General features: G+C 41.4%; 1 long non-coding RNA gene across 1 annotated transcript; it reads left to right on the forward strand.

The window, feature by feature from the left end:
• The first annotated feature begins 13182 nt into the window (after positions 1-13182).
• LOC147991349 (uncharacterized) lies at positions 13183-15215 on the forward strand. Its single transcript, XR_015613920.1, has 5 exons — positions 13183-13479; positions 13564-13887; positions 14453-14499; positions 14765-14902; positions 14995-15215. It is a non-coding gene; the product is annotated as an uncharacterized LOC147991349 (long non-coding RNA).
• The last annotated feature ends 640 nt before the right edge of the window (positions 15216-15855 follow it).

The raw sequence follows: 15855 nt of genomic DNA on the forward strand, positions 1-15855 counted from the left end.
CATGATCATGCTAAGCAATATGACAATGATGGATATGTCATGATGAACTAGATGGTGGAAAGTTGCATGGCAATATATCTCATAATGGCTATGGAAATGCCATAATAGGTAGGTATGGTGGCTGTTTTGAGGAAGGATATGGTAGGTGTATGATACCGGCGAAAGTTGCGCGGTATTAGAGAGGCTAGCAGGGGTGGAAGGGTGAGAGTGCGTATAATCCATGGACTCAACATTAGTCATAAAGAACTCATATACTTATTGCAAAAATTTAGAAGTTATCAAAGCAAAGTATTACACGCATGCTCCTAGGGGGATAGATTGGTAGGAAAAGACCATCGCTCCTCCCCGACCGCCACTCATAAGGAAGACAATCAATAAATAAATCATGCTCCGACTTCATCACATAAGGTTCACCATACGTGCATGCTACGGGAATCAGAAACTTCAACACAAGTATTCTTTAAATTCACAACTACTCAACTAGCATTACTTTAATATTATCACCTCCATATCTCAAAACAATTATCATGCTTCAATCTTTTCTTAGTATTCAACACACTCAAAAGAAAGTTTCACAAATCTTGAATACCAAGCATATTATTATTAGGCAAATTACCATGCTATTAAGAGACTCTCTAATTAATTTAAGTGAAGCATGAGAGATCAATAGTTTCTTTAAAATGAATCCACCACCGTGCTCTAAAAGATCTAAGTGAAGCACATAGAGCAAAATTATAACGCTCAAAAGATACAAGTGCAGCACATAGAGAAAAATTATCTAGCTCAAAGGATATAAGTGAAGCACATAGAGCAAAATTATCTAGCTCAAAAGATATAAGTGAAGAACATAGAGCAAAATTATCTAGCTCAAAGGATATAAGTGAAGCACATAGAGCAAAATTATATAGCTCAAAAGATATAAGTGAAGCACATAGAGCAAAATTATCTAGCTCAAAGGATATAAGTGAAGCACATAGAGTATTCTATCAAATTTTAATTCATGTATGGTTCTCTCAAAAGGTGAGTACAACAAGGATGATTGTGGCATACTAACAAACAAAGACACAAATAATAAAAGACGCTCCAAGCAAAACACATATCATGTTGGTGAATAAAAATATAGCTCCAAGTAAATTACCGATGGAAGTGGACGAAAAGAGGGGATGCCTTCCGGGGCATCCCCAAGCTTTGAATTTTTGGTGTCCTTGGATTATCTTGGGGGTGCCATGTGCATCCCCAAGCTTAGGCTCTTGCCACTCCTTGTTCCATGATCCATCAAAAGAATTCACCCAAAACTTGAAAACTTCACAACACAAAACTCAAGATAGAAAACTCGTGAGCTCCGTTAGCGAAAGAAAACAAAAGACCACTTCAAGGTACTGCAATGAACTCATTATTTATTTATATTGGTGTTAAACCTACTGTATTCCAACTTCTCTATGGATTATAAACTATTTTACTAGCCATAGATTCATCAAAATAAGCAAACAACACACGAAAAACAGAATCTGTCAAAAGCAGAACAGTCTGTAGTAATCTGTAGCTAGCGCAAAATATGGAACCCCAAAAATTATAAAATAAATTGATGGACGTGAGGAATTTATCTATTAATAATCTGAAAAAATAATTAACTAAATATCAATCTTCAAATAAAAATGACAGTAGTTCTCGTGAGCGCTAAAGTTTCTGTTTTTTACAGCAAGTTTAACAAGACTTTCCCCAAGTCTTCCCAACGGTTCTACTTGGCACAAACACTAATTAAACACAAAAAACACAACCAAAACAGAGGCTAAATAATTTATTTATTACTAAACAGGAGCAAAAAGCAAGGAATAAAAATAAAATTGGGTTGCCTCCCAACAAGCGCTATCATTTAACGCCCCTAGCTAGGCATAACGAGCAAGGATAGATCTAGGTATTGCCATCTTGATTCTTAATTCTTTTAGCGATGTTATGCTCGAATCCGGGAGGTTCTTTACGTTTCCCTTCATATTCAGAGATCTTGAGATCTAAAGAATCCAACCGCTTATTGCAAAGAGTAATCAACATATTCATGCGGTGAAGATTTAAGCTAACGCTCTTAAGAGGTTCAAGAGATTTCTGTAAAATCTTAGTTACCTCGCAAATTTTTTCAAAAACTTGCATTTTCTCTTGGGTATGATGGAGCCCCTTTTGTTGAGGTAAGGTTTCTACTATACCTTCTATAATTTCATGCGCGATTCTGGGATCAATTTCAATAAAATTTCCCTTGGCAACACAATCTAAAAGTTGTCTATGAGACAAATTAAGCCCAACATAAAAGTTGCGAAGCAAAATTCTGAAATTTACTTCTAGGGTGCACTTACGATAATATTCCATCATTCTAAACCAAGCATCCTTTAAATTTTCTCCTTGCTTTTGTTTGAAGTGAAGGACTTCAAACTCACGGGACATAGGAGCAGAAAGAGGACTAGCCATGACGACAAGCAAACAAAGAGGCAAACAGAGAGGGAGGATAGAGAGAGAGAGGGCGAATAAAACGGCAAGGGTGAATTAGGGGGAGAGGAAAACGAGAAGCAAATGGCAAATAATGTAATGCGAGAGATAGGGATTGTGATGGGTACTTGGTATATTGACTTTTTGCATAGACTCCCGGGCAACGGCGCCAGAAATCCTTCTTGCTACGTCTTGAGCTTGCGTTGGTTTTCCCCGAAGAGGAAGGGATGATGCAGCAGAGTAGCGTAAGTATTTCCCTCAGTTTTTGAGAACCAAGGTATCAATCCAGTAGGAGCCCATGCTCAAGTCCCTCGTACCTGCACAAAGCGATAGCTACTCGCAGCCAACGCGATTAGGGGTTGTCAAGCCCTTCACGGTCACTTACGAGAGTGAGATCTGATAGATAGAATATTTTTGGTATTTTTGATATAAAGATGCAAAGTAAAAAGTAAAAGCAAAGTAAATAGCAAAATAATATAAAAGTGATGGAGATTGATATGATGAGAATAGACCCGGGGGCCATAGGTTTCACTAGTGGCTTCTCTCAAGAGCATAAGTATTCTACGGTGGGTGAACAAATTACTATTGAGCAATTGATAGAATTGTGCATAATTATGAGAATATCTAGGCATGATCATGTATATAGGCATCATGTCCGTGACAAGTAGATCGAAACGATTCTGCATCTACTACTATTACTCCACTCATCGACCGCTATCCAGCATGCATCTAGAGTATTAAGTTAAAAATAGAGTAACGCCTTAAGCAAGATGACATGATGTAGAGAGATAAATTCATGCAATATGAAATAAACCCCATCTTGTTATCCTCGATGGCAACGATACAATACGTGCCTTGCTGCCCCTTCTGTCACTGGGTAAGGACACTGCAAGATCGAACCCAAAGCTAAGCACTTCTCCCATGGCAAGAACTACCAATCTAGTTGGCCAAACCAAACGGATAATTCGAAGAGACTTGCAAAGATAACCAATCATGCATAAAAGAATTCAGAGAAGATTCAAATATTATTCATAGATAGACTTGATCATAAACCCACAATTCATCAGTCTCAACAAACACACGCAAAAAGAAGATTACATCGAATAGATCTCCACAAGAGAGGGGGAGAACTTTGTATTGAGTTTCAAAGAGAGAGAAAAAGCCATCTAGCTACTAACTATGGACCCGAAGGTCTGAGGTAAACTACTCACACTTCATTGGAGGGGCTAGGATGATGTCGAAGCTCTCCGTGATGACGGCCCTCTTCCGACGGAGCTCCGGAACAAGCCCCAAGATGGGTTCTCGTGGATACAGAAAGTTGTGGCGGTGGAATTAGGGTTTTGGCTCCTGTTCTGATCGTTTGGGGGTACGTGTGTATATATAGGAGGAAGGAGTACGTCGGTGGAGCAGCGAGGGGCCCACGAGGCAGGGGGGCGCGCCCCCACCCTCATGACCACCTCTTTGATCCCTTGCAGTAGGGTCCAAGTCTCCTGGATCACGTTCGGTGAGAAAATCACGTTTCCGAAGATTTTATTCCGTTTGATATTCTGTTTATCCGAAACACTGAAATAGGCAAAAAACAACAATTCTGGGCTGGGCCTCCGGTTAATAGGTTAGTCCCAAAAATAATATAAAAGTGGAATATAAAGCCCAATATAGTCCAAAATAGTAGATAATATAGCATGGAGCAATCAAAAATTATAGATACGTTGGAGACGTATCAGTGACCGCCCTCAAGGGTCCCTTAGTGGAATCACGACATCTTGCATTGTGCGAGGGCGTGAGGAGATTATGGTGGCCCTAGTGGCTTCTTTGGGAGCATTGTGCCTCCACACCGCTCCAAACGGAGATTAGCATCCGCAAGGGTGTGAACTTCGGGATACATCGTCGTCTCCAGGTGCCTCGGTTATCTCTTACCCGAGCCCTTTACTTATGCATTTTACTTTGTGATAGCCATATTGTTTCTTGTCATATATATTGCTATCACTTAGTTGTTTATCTTGCTTAGCATAAGTTGTTGGTGCACATAGGTGAGCCTAGTTGTTGTAGGTTTTGTGTTTGACAAATTAACCGCTAGGTTTATTCCGCATTTGTTCAAGCCTAAACTGTAATTATTTTTAAAGCGCCTATTCACCCCCCTCTAGGCGACATCCACGATCTTTCAAACCTTCATCGGTCAGAATTGGAGTCGGAGTATTGAAACGGACAACCAGGTTCTCTGCTCCACAAGACAAAGCCATCGAGACAAATCTACTGAATAGGGATGGTAGTTTTGCCCATGGGTATGGGTACCCGTGGGTACCTTGCCCAAAAACAACGAGCATGGGCAAGATTTGGAGAGATTTTGTACCAACGGGTAATGGGTATTCATACCTGCAAACTATATGGGTAGGGCATGGGCATAAAATTGCGCCCATGGGTAGCCCGATGAATACCCAATTTTTAATAAATGTTAATAACTCCTATGACATGTGGGGTCAACATCAAACTCCTATGGTCCAACTCTAAATCTCATATTCCTTAAAGCGGTCATATCGCATATGCTCGTAATCGCCTGCTCGTCACTCCTCCTATGTCCTATATGAGTCCTCGAAAAGATGAAATCTTGACTCTTCATTATGAGACTCTTGTCCAACTCTTGATCCAGTGATCCCTAATTCCCACCACCGCCTCCCAATTCGTTAGGTTTCCACCAACAGATGTTCATACTCCCTTGATGCCTACAAGAGGCCACCCATTGGAGGAGGCCGCATCAGTGTTATACTGCTCGCCCATCATCATTTGAATTTTAAACCCATTTCTCTACCTTTTAAAATTTTAAATGCTACATATTATACCCATTGGTATAGGATACCCGATGAGTATGGGCATCGGTGTCAACACTACAAAAAAGACACATCCGTGACATTATGGCCCGAACGAAAACTTTTGCTGTCATGGTTTATGACACTTCTATGATGATAATTGTGAGAAAAACATGTATCATCATAGATGTGGTGGGCTCCTACTTCTATGACAAAAAATCATGATAGAAAATGGGCTTTTTGTCCTGGGCCGGCCAGAGACGCACCTACATGACATTCTTTAGGTCGTCCATGACATAAAAAATCGTGGTAGAAACGAGGGTGAGGAAAATTTCAGGGAGTTCCCGATTACAGTGGGTGATCTGGGCCGAGTGATGCAGTGGTTTGCGCGTTTCTGTCATACGCGCGATTGCGCGAGGCGCTCGCTAACTGATCCCGGGCAAGTAATTCGCTTACTGAACCCGAGCGATCGATCGATCCCACTACGTACTGAAGCCGATCGATCCCTTCGCTGCTAACTGAACCCGAGCGATTCGTTTGTTGGTGCTGCTAACTGAACCCGAGTGTTCGATCATTGCTGCTGCTTATACTGTGAAGCCGATTGAGCCCTCGTGCGAGACGTAGCCACCCGGCGTGTTGGGTTGCCTCTCGATGAACAATGCATGTTGCTGCCGCACGCGCGATACGTAGAATGAGTCGAGCCGTGTGGTGAGTCGCGGTGAAGGTCATATAAGGAGGCGCGGTGCGATGCAGTGGAGGTGGGCCGCGGGCGCCCGCCCGCTGGCTGACATGGGTGGGGTGGGCCGCGCGGTGAAAGGAATGACTGGCTGTGGACGGAGGGCAGCGGCCGCGGCAGCCGCGTTGTCACACCCTGTATTTTGGCCCTTTCTTTTTCATTTGAATTTCTTTGGGATTTTATTTGAAATTGCTTTTCTGCGGCTCTGTGGTCCTGAAACCTGGGATGATCATCTCTTCTCAGGCTCCCAAGTGGCTTGTAATGCTCAAATCCATCCCAAGACCATGTCATTTTTCATCTTAGCCCAATCCCAATATTCTTTTTGTTGAGAATATTCCTTTTTCTATTAAAGGAATAATCTTTTTAGCCCTAGGTTGTGAAGCAACCTACCTTTCTGTCATCCACAAAATTCCCAAATAATTCTCATAAATTGGTTGGGTTATATATTCCAAAGATATGTCAAAACCCTTCCTTGGCATGATAAAAAATAATTCATTAATATTTCTTTTCCTATTCTGCCCTAGCTGGCACTTGGTGAAGGAAGCATCATTTATCTTTGCTTGATTGACCCAAAACTTTTTGGACACCTTTTCCTATCCATATCATTGCCTCATGCCAAAATTCAACTCCATTTGCCTAGTGAATCTTCCTCAGCAAATTTCCAAAGTTTTTGACAGATGGAAGCCTTTGTGAAGGAAGTACTAGCTAGGGTAATCCTAATGAGTTGAAAATTTTTCATGGTCCTTTATATGATCAAATAATGACTCTCTACCAATTTTTAGCTTCATTCATCCATCTATGTGAGAACACCATCAAATCTTGGTTTCTGGTCAGATTTTCAGGTTGTGAAGCAACTACATTTTATAGTGCTCCATTAATGCTGAAAATTTACCAGAGCATGGTCCTTCCTATATAACCTCAGTCCACCAAATTTGGGGACATCCATTAAGCCAATATTCCTCCATAATTTTCACAAATTTCTGTCTAGAGAGAAGCTTTGTGAAGCAAGTACCATGGGCACTCATCCAAAGGGCATGCAATTTTTATGGCATCCTCATATGACCAAATCATCTTGTCATGCCAATTTTTAGACCAAGGAAACACATTATGTGAGTGCCACATCAACATTAAGTTTTTGGACCATTTTGTTGGTTGTAAAGCAACTAGAACAAATATTGGTCCAAATCCTCCCCAAATTAACATGACAGTAGTCCTTCCTACTCTAAACCTCCCAGACATCCAGTTTGGCTCTTAGCCCTTCTCTGTTGATCATAGTGATGCAGTCAAATTTGCTACACCAAGCTTTCATCGATCCCTCACTTCAGCTCAGAGCCTCTTATGATGATCCATCACCTCTAGTGCATCACTGGGAGAGAGGACTACACCCTAGACAACATTTGCCAGCCTCTCGGGTCCTCTCCTTGCCTGTCTACACGGTGACCACGCGTTCGGCATGCCAATGCCCGTGCTCTGGCAGTTGGACCCCTCTGTTTCGTCTGTTCCCTCGCGCCCTCGACACCTAGTCATGTCTAGGAGCTTCTCCTCGTCGCTGCCCTTCCCCTGGACCCCTCTCCCCCTTTTGTATCTCGCTCGTCAGCGCTAGCTGCTGCGTGCACGCGGGTGCACAGTGCATCGACTATTGGAAATATGCCCTAGAGGCAATAATAATTTGGTTATTATCACATTTCCTCGTTCATGATAATCGTTTATTATCCATGCTAGAATTGTATTGATCGAAAACTCAAATACATGCATGGATACGTAGACAACAACATGTCTGTAGTAAGCCTCTACTGGACTGGCTCGTTGACAAAGATGGCTATGGTTTCCTAGCCATGGACATGAGTTGTCATTTGATAACGGGATCACATCATTAGAATAATGATGTGATGGTCAAGACCAAACTATGACGTAGCATATGATCGTATCAAGTTTATTATTATAGTTTTTCTGCATGTCAAGTATATGTTCCTATGACCATGAGATCATGCAACTCACTGACACCGGAGGAGTGCCTTGTGTGTACCAAATGTCGCAACGTAACTGGGTGACTATAAAGGTGCTCTACAGGTATCTTTGAGGGTGTCTGTTGAGTTGGCATGGATCAAGACTAGGATTTGTCACTCTGTATGACGGAGAGGTATCTCAGGGCCCACTCGGTAATACAACATCACAATAAGCTTGCAAGCAATGTGACCAATGAGTTAGTCACGGGATCTTGTATTACGGAATGAGTATAGAGACTTGCCGGTAACGAGATTGAACTAGGTATGGAGATACCGATGATCGAATCTCGGGCAAGTAACATACGATAGACAAAGGGAACTGCATGCGAGATTAGCTGAATCCTTGACATCGAGGTCGACCGATAAGATCTTCGTAGAATATGTAGGAACCAATATGGGCATCCAGGTCCCGCTATTGGTTATTGACCATAGAGGTGTCTCGGTTATGTCTGCATAGTTCTTGAACCCCCAGGGTCTACACACTTAACGTTTGGTGATGATATAAGTATAGTTGAGTCATTATGGTGGTTACCGAAGGTTGTTCGGAGTCCCGGATGAGATCTCGGACACAATGAGGAACTCTAGAATGGTCCGGAGGTGAAGATTGATATATTGGACGAAGGGTATTGCAGTACAGAATTGTTCCGGGGGTATCGGGTGATGACCAGCGTCACCGAAAGGGGTTTCGAGGGGGGGGGTGACAAGTGTTGGGGGTTCCCATGGGCCAAACAGAGGGGGCAAACCATCCCACTAAGGGGTTGAGCACCCCCTCACCCCATCTCACATAACCAGGAGGGTTGGGGGAGCCCCCCTAGGGCTCCCCCCCGGCTTGGGGGCAAGTCACCCTAGGGGAGATCCCATCTGCCCTGGCCGCCGCCCCCTAGGGGAAACCCTAGGGCGCCACCCCCTCCTCCCTTCCCCTATATATAGAAAGGTAGAGAGAGGGCAACCGCACCCTTGAGCACATCTCTACGCCACGGTGCTGCCTCTCCTCTCCCTCGCATCCCTCTTCCTCCCCGTAGTGCTTAGCGAAGCTCTACTGAGATTCCGTCACCACCACCGCCACCACGCCGTCGTGCTGCCGGAGGACACGAGCTACTACTTCACCATCGCTCGCTGGATCAAGGAGTTGAAGGCATCATCAAGCCGTACATGTGTTGAACGCAGAGGTGCCGTCCATTCGGCACTTGGATCGGGAGTTCGCGGGACGGATCGTGATTGGATCGCGAAGACGTTTGACTACATCGACCACAATTCTTAATGCTTCCGCTTAGAGATCTACAAGGGTGTGTAGATGCAATCTCTCCTCTCGTAGATGTTCATCTCATAGATTGATCTTGGTGAGCGTAGGAAATTTTTTGTTTCCCATGCAACGTTCCCCAACAGTGGCATCATGAGCTAGGTATATGCGTAGATGACATCATTAGTAGAACACAAATGAGTTTGTGGGCATTGATATTCAGATTGCTTCCTTCCTTGGTCTTTTCTTGATTCGGCGGTATTGTGAGATGAAGCGGCCCGGACCAACCTTACATGTCCACGTACATGAGACCGGTTCCATCGACATACATGTGACTTTGTTGCATAAAGATGGCTGGCGGGTGTCTGTCTCTCCCACCTTAGTTGAATCGAATCCGACAAAGGCGGTACTTGTAGAAGGTTAAATAGAAACTTGCATATCACCGTTGTGGCTTTGCGTAGTGATACGTCTCCGTCGTATCTATAATTTTTGATTGTTCCATGACAATATTATACAACTTTCATATACTTTTGGCAACTTTTTATACTATTTTTGGGACTAACATATTGATCCAGTGCTCAGTGCCAGTTCATGTTTGTTGCATTTTTTGTTTCGCAGTAAATCCATATCAAACGGAGTCCAAATGGGATAAAAACTGCCGGATATTTTTTTTGGAATATATGTGATTTTTTGGAAGAAGAATCAACGCGAGACAATGCCCGATGGGGCCATGAGGCAGGGGGTCAGGCGCGCCCTGGGCCCTCGTGGCCACCCCGTAAGGCGGTTGATGCCCTTCTTTCGCCGCAAGAAAGCTAATATCCGTATAGAGATCTTGTTAAAATTTTGGCCCAATCGGAGTTACGGATCTCCGAGAATATAAGAAATGGTGAAAGGGCAGAATCCCAGAACGCAGAAACAGAGAGAGACAGAGAGGCGGGTCTAATCTCGGAGGGGCTCTCGCCCCTCCGCCGCCATGGAGGCCATGGACCAGAGGGGAAACCCTTCTCCCATATAGGGAGAAGGTCAGGGAAGAATAAGAATAAGGGGGGGCTCTCTCCCCCTCTCTCCTGGTGGCGCTGGAACACCGCCGGGGCCATCATCGTGTGACGGTGATCTACACCAACACCTCCGTCATCTTCACCAACATCTTCATCACCTTCCCAAATCTATCTACAATGGTCCACTCTCCCGCAACCCGCTGTACCCTCTACTTGAACATGGTGCTTTATGCTTCATATTATTATCCAATGATGTGTTGCCATCCTATGATGTCTGAGTAGATTTTCGTTGTCCTATCGGTGATTGGTGAATTACTATGATTGATTAATTTGCTTGTGGTTATGTTGTTGTCCTTTGGTTCCCATCATATGAGCGCGCGCGTGGATCACACCATAGGGTTATTTGTATGTTGATAGGACTGTATTGGAGGGCAAGAGTGACAGAAACTTCAACCTAGCATAAAAATTGATGCATACAAGATTGAAGGGGGATCAATATATCTTAATGCTATGGTTGGGTTTTACCTTAATGAACGTTAGTAGTTGAGGATGCTTGCTAATAGTTCCAATAATAAGTGCATAGAATTCCAAGTCAGGGATGACATGCTAGCAGTGGCCTCTCCCACATAAAACTTGCTATCGGTCTAGTAAAGTAGTCAATTTCTTAGGGGCAATTTTGCAACTCCTACTACCACTTTTACACACTCACTATACTAACTTTATTGCTTCTTTACCTAAACAGCCCCTACTTTTTATTTACGTGCACTTTATATTCTTGCAAACCTATCCAAAAACACCTTCAAAGTACTTCTAGTTTCATACTTGTTTTAGGTAAAGTAAACATCAAGCGTTTGTAGAGTTGTATCGGTGGTCGATAGAACTTGAGGGAATATTTGTTCTACCTTTAGCTCCTCATTGGGTTCGACACTCTTACTTCTCGAAAGAGGCTACAATTGATCCCCTATACTTGTGGGTTATCAAGACCTTTTTCTGGCGCCGTTGCCGGGGAGCAATAGCGTGGGGTGAATATTCTCGTGTGTGCTTGTTTGCTTTATCACTAAGTAATTTTTATTTGCTGTTCTAAGTTGTTTTTTATCTTCATTTATGGGTAGGAAAGGCAAAATACCAAAAAAAATTAGTTGTACCTGCTACACCAATGGTTGAAGAACCACTCAAAATCTATCACACTCCTGAAGCTTTTTACTTGGATCATCTTCGATCCCTTTGTGCCCGTGCTGAAACCCCAACTAGCTTAGTTAAGGGAAAATCTTTAGATGAGCATGCTTGTTATGTGCAACACTGCTTAGCTCAAAAAGGGGAACTTTTACCGGATCAAATTCATCGTTTGTAGTGCTATGGTAGGAATTTATGTGAAATATATGATGTTACTTGTTGTTCTGAAAACCCTAAGAAACACCTTCCCTAACAATGTGAGTTTAGCGATAATGGAATCGTATCTTTGTATGCTAAGGGTGTTTATAATTACTATGATGTTCAACAAATTGAAGAATTTGTTCCTTTTAAGGGTGCTTATGAAATTGCTTCTTTGATTGAAAAATATGATGCTAGTCTTTACAAATCTGAAAATTTTTCCATACTTAAATATTGTTATGATAATTATGCTTCTAATGCCTATGTTAAATCATATATTGAGGACTCCTCCGCTGTCCAAGAAGAGACTAATATTTTGCAGGAGTCTATGGAAGAAGAAATTGGTAAAACTGTGAGCTCATTGGATGAAAAAGATGAGGAGGAGAGCGAAGAACAAAAGGAGGAAGAGCGGATTGATCACCCGTGCCCACCTTCTAATGAGAGTAACTCTTAAACTTATACATCGTGTAATTTCCCTTCGTGCTTACCGAAGGATGATTGCTATGATGACTGTTATGATCCCGTTGATTCTCTTGAAATATCCCTTTTTGATGATGCTTGCTATGCTTGTGGCCAAGATGCCAATATGAATTATGCTTATGGAGATGAACTTGCTATAGTTCCTTATGTTAAACATGAAATTGTTGCTATTGCATCCAAGCATGATAGTCCTATTATCTTTTTGAATTCTCCCAACTACACTATATCGAAGAAGTTTACCCTTATTAAGGATTATATTGATGGGTTGCGTTTTACTATTACACATGATGATTTTTAGATATAATATGCATGTTCTTGATGCTCCTACTTGCAATTATTACAAGAGAGGAACTATATCTCCACCTCTTTATGTTTCCCACACGAAAAAATTGCAAGAAACTATTTATACTATGCATTGGCCTTTACTATGTGTGCATGAATTGTTCTTTTATGACATGCCTATTCATAGGAAGAGAGTTAGACTTCGTTGTTTCATGATATATGTTACTTTATGATCACTACTAAATTACAAATCATTGTTGATTCAAATTGGCTTTGATATACCTTGGGATCCGGGTGGATCCATTACTTGAGCACTATATGCCTAGCTTAATGGCTTTAAAGGAAGCGCTGCCAGGGAGACAACCCAGAAGTTTTAGAGAGTCATTTATTTCTGTTGTGTGCTTTTATAAAGTTTAAAAATAAAAATAATGTGTCAAGATTTGCCTTTAGGATGTTTACTTTGCTTGTTGGTCTGTACGGTGCAGGACAGAAACTTTGGCTGTAGTGCGCGATTTTACATTTTTTACTGGAACGTCAAACGGTTATTAAACTTTTTGCACTGTCTTTCTATACAAATTGTTTATCTATATCTATACCTATATACCTATATTAATTACAGACTTTCTAAAAAATCTCACGTTAATCAGTAATTAGGAATCGTTTATCTGGTGGGACCAACTTATTACGGTGTAGATCTACGCATCTAATAACATCTAACCATCAATGAGCCGTTGAAAAAACATTAAAAGAGACTCCTCCACGCCTCTCCACCCATGTGTGCTTAGCGATCCCTTCTCTTCCCCATATGTCCATGGTCCCTGAAAAACAGGAAAAACCAATCTACCACACAACTAGAAAACCTCAAGATCCTGCAAAAAAAAGTCTAGGTCGGTTCTTCCTCAAAAGTGTGCTCACGCTCCCAATCCCCCCGATATGCTGCCATTGGCATACGCTCCCAATCCCCCCAACTGATCTATTGCAATTGGCACGTTGCTACTGTAGCTCCTCCGCCGCTTCATGTCGCCCTTCGTAACTTCATCCATCATCCACTTTGAAGATCCGCATGGTGCTGCAATTCGTCCAAGGAGTAAGGGTTCAACCAGATTCCCATCCAATCCATCTCCAACTCTTCCTATTGACCATGTTCTGCTCATACCTTCGCTGCTTCCAGGTAGGGAAGCTCGGATCCAGCAAAAAAAACTTAATTAGTAATTAGGCAATAGAGTGAAGGAAGGGTGATCTTATCCCAACGCCCAAACCCTGTTCGATTTCATCTGTGGCTGATTCGTACACCCATCCACAGGCAAGTAACTCTCTTCTCTTCCTTGATGAATTCCTCCTCTGTTCTCCTCCTTGATGAATTCATCCGAGAGCCCCCAAATAATTTTGCTTTATCCGTGATCTCTCATCAAGGAAAAAACTGCTCTGTATATGTGTTTCACATCACAACTCTTATGAGATTAAGAAATATAGGAAGCGATGAAGAATGGGCCAGGTAAGATAATCTGCTACTTCTTTGGTGCCAACCCGCAGTAAGCTACCGTGGTACATACATATAGAAATCAATCACTGCCAACAAGTTCTGTTTAATGTTTATAGAAGCTTCATATATAGATGTTCTCCAGATTTAGATGCTGTATGTTGTTTCTTCCTGTATGTGCTAACTCAGATTATCTGCATGTTTTAACAAATAATCCTTCTCTCCGGGATTAAGAAAAATGTATGATACCTTATTGACTTCGCATATTTGGCTGTACTTTGGACATTTAATATATTTTCCAACTTATAGATTTCTTAAAATCATATCTAGACTGAATAATATTTTCTTGATATATTTGTAAGAACTTAGTATTTTTGGGTGTGCAAATATTTAGCTTCATGTATGGCTTATTGAGTTACACATGTTTCTGCATATAGTTCATTTGTTGTATTTGGAAACTGATCTAGGTAGATAATCTTTTTAGTACAAAAAAATCATATTAAGTTTTCTTTCAATTGTAATAATCGAGTCCATATCATCTTTTTTGATTTTAATAATTTGGTTGATCTTTCCTTCGCAGTTACAATATTCAGATATCATATATAGCTGCCACTTACAGAAAATATGGTAAGGGTTTTTCAGCTAAACTTTCAAAGTGTCCTCATAGTGATTTTCATGTTTATAGAAATGGGTTATGCATAGTGATATTCTTCAGTTGGCGCCTCAATATGCTCTCTTTAAATTAGTAGATTTGTGTTGTTCAATTATGTGTAGCAGAATATTGACGCATGCTTCTAGATCTACTTCATCGAACAATACTGTGGAGTCTGCACTAGCATCTAACAAAAAAATCTATGGTGGAACTTACACAATAACCTAACATCTTATGCAGATTACAAGTAGGATTTACAATCTTTTCCTCAAATCATTAAATGGGTTTAGCTACTGTGAGTTCCAGTATGGTCGTTTATTGATCACAAAGGAATTGCTTCTGCCATTGGAAGTATGACATGAGTCCTGACTTCTGCAGGTAAGGAATTGATTCACTTGGTAGTTTTCTAGCTGTTTGAATTTATCTTCCTGTTGCCACAAATTACATTACTATTATTTTCTACAAACCAGTGTAGGAATCTGTAGTTTCTCCATGCTGGTAAAAAATGAAGGAGTTCTCCTGATATTCCCCATCACTTTTCATAACAGAATGTGCATCTTATCTTCACTGATATAAACAATCTCGGTAAGAATCCTCTATCTTCAAACAAACCTCTAACACCATGGATCATTGTTTCAAAATGTCTGGCATGGGCTTGAAGGGACATTATGGAGGCATCAGATGGTCGGGGGGGGGGGGCATCGGCAATGGGAGGCTACCACGACAAGCAACTAGCAAGTAATCTATATTTTATTTGTTATTATATTTTCTGTTTGTCCTATGTACTAATTCATGCATCTCACTTTCCACTATTTTTAATAAGAATCAAACCCCTCACGTATATATGTTTCTTGCATATTTCATACTGAATTAGAAGTAAAACCACAATGACATAAGTATGAATGATGATGCACTTATCAGATGTTAAGATGATACTACTCCACAAACAGTGTACAAACTGTAAGAAAGCTTTCAGACATTGTTAAACTTATTAGCCAATGATAATATAATTTTTGACGAATAGGTTGCTGAGCCGACATAAACCTGAACTCCACACTAATGTACTTATCTTACAAATGATTTGTCTTGATAAATTCTTCGATCTCAATCTTACAAATGGAAAGAGTTATGGGCCCTCAGCAAAGTCGCTTTTTTCTGCACCACTAGCCAGTTTGATATAAATAGATTGTGTTTGTGAATTTTTTGGATGGTACTGCCCAAGTACCAGTCTTTTTGTGTGAAAACTAAAAAAGATTTAGGCGAACCTTTAGTCTCTATTTTGTGCACCGAAGGAGAATTTTGTTGGGTAGGGTTGCATCACACAATCTTAT

The sequence above is a fragment of the Triticum urartu genome, chromosome 1A, assembly GCF_056163025.1.
Source record: "Triticum urartu cultivar PI428250 chromosome 1A, HENAU_Tu73, whole genome shotgun sequence".
Classification (NCBI taxonomy): Eukaryota; Viridiplantae; Streptophyta; class Magnoliopsida; order Poales; family Poaceae; genus Triticum; species Triticum urartu.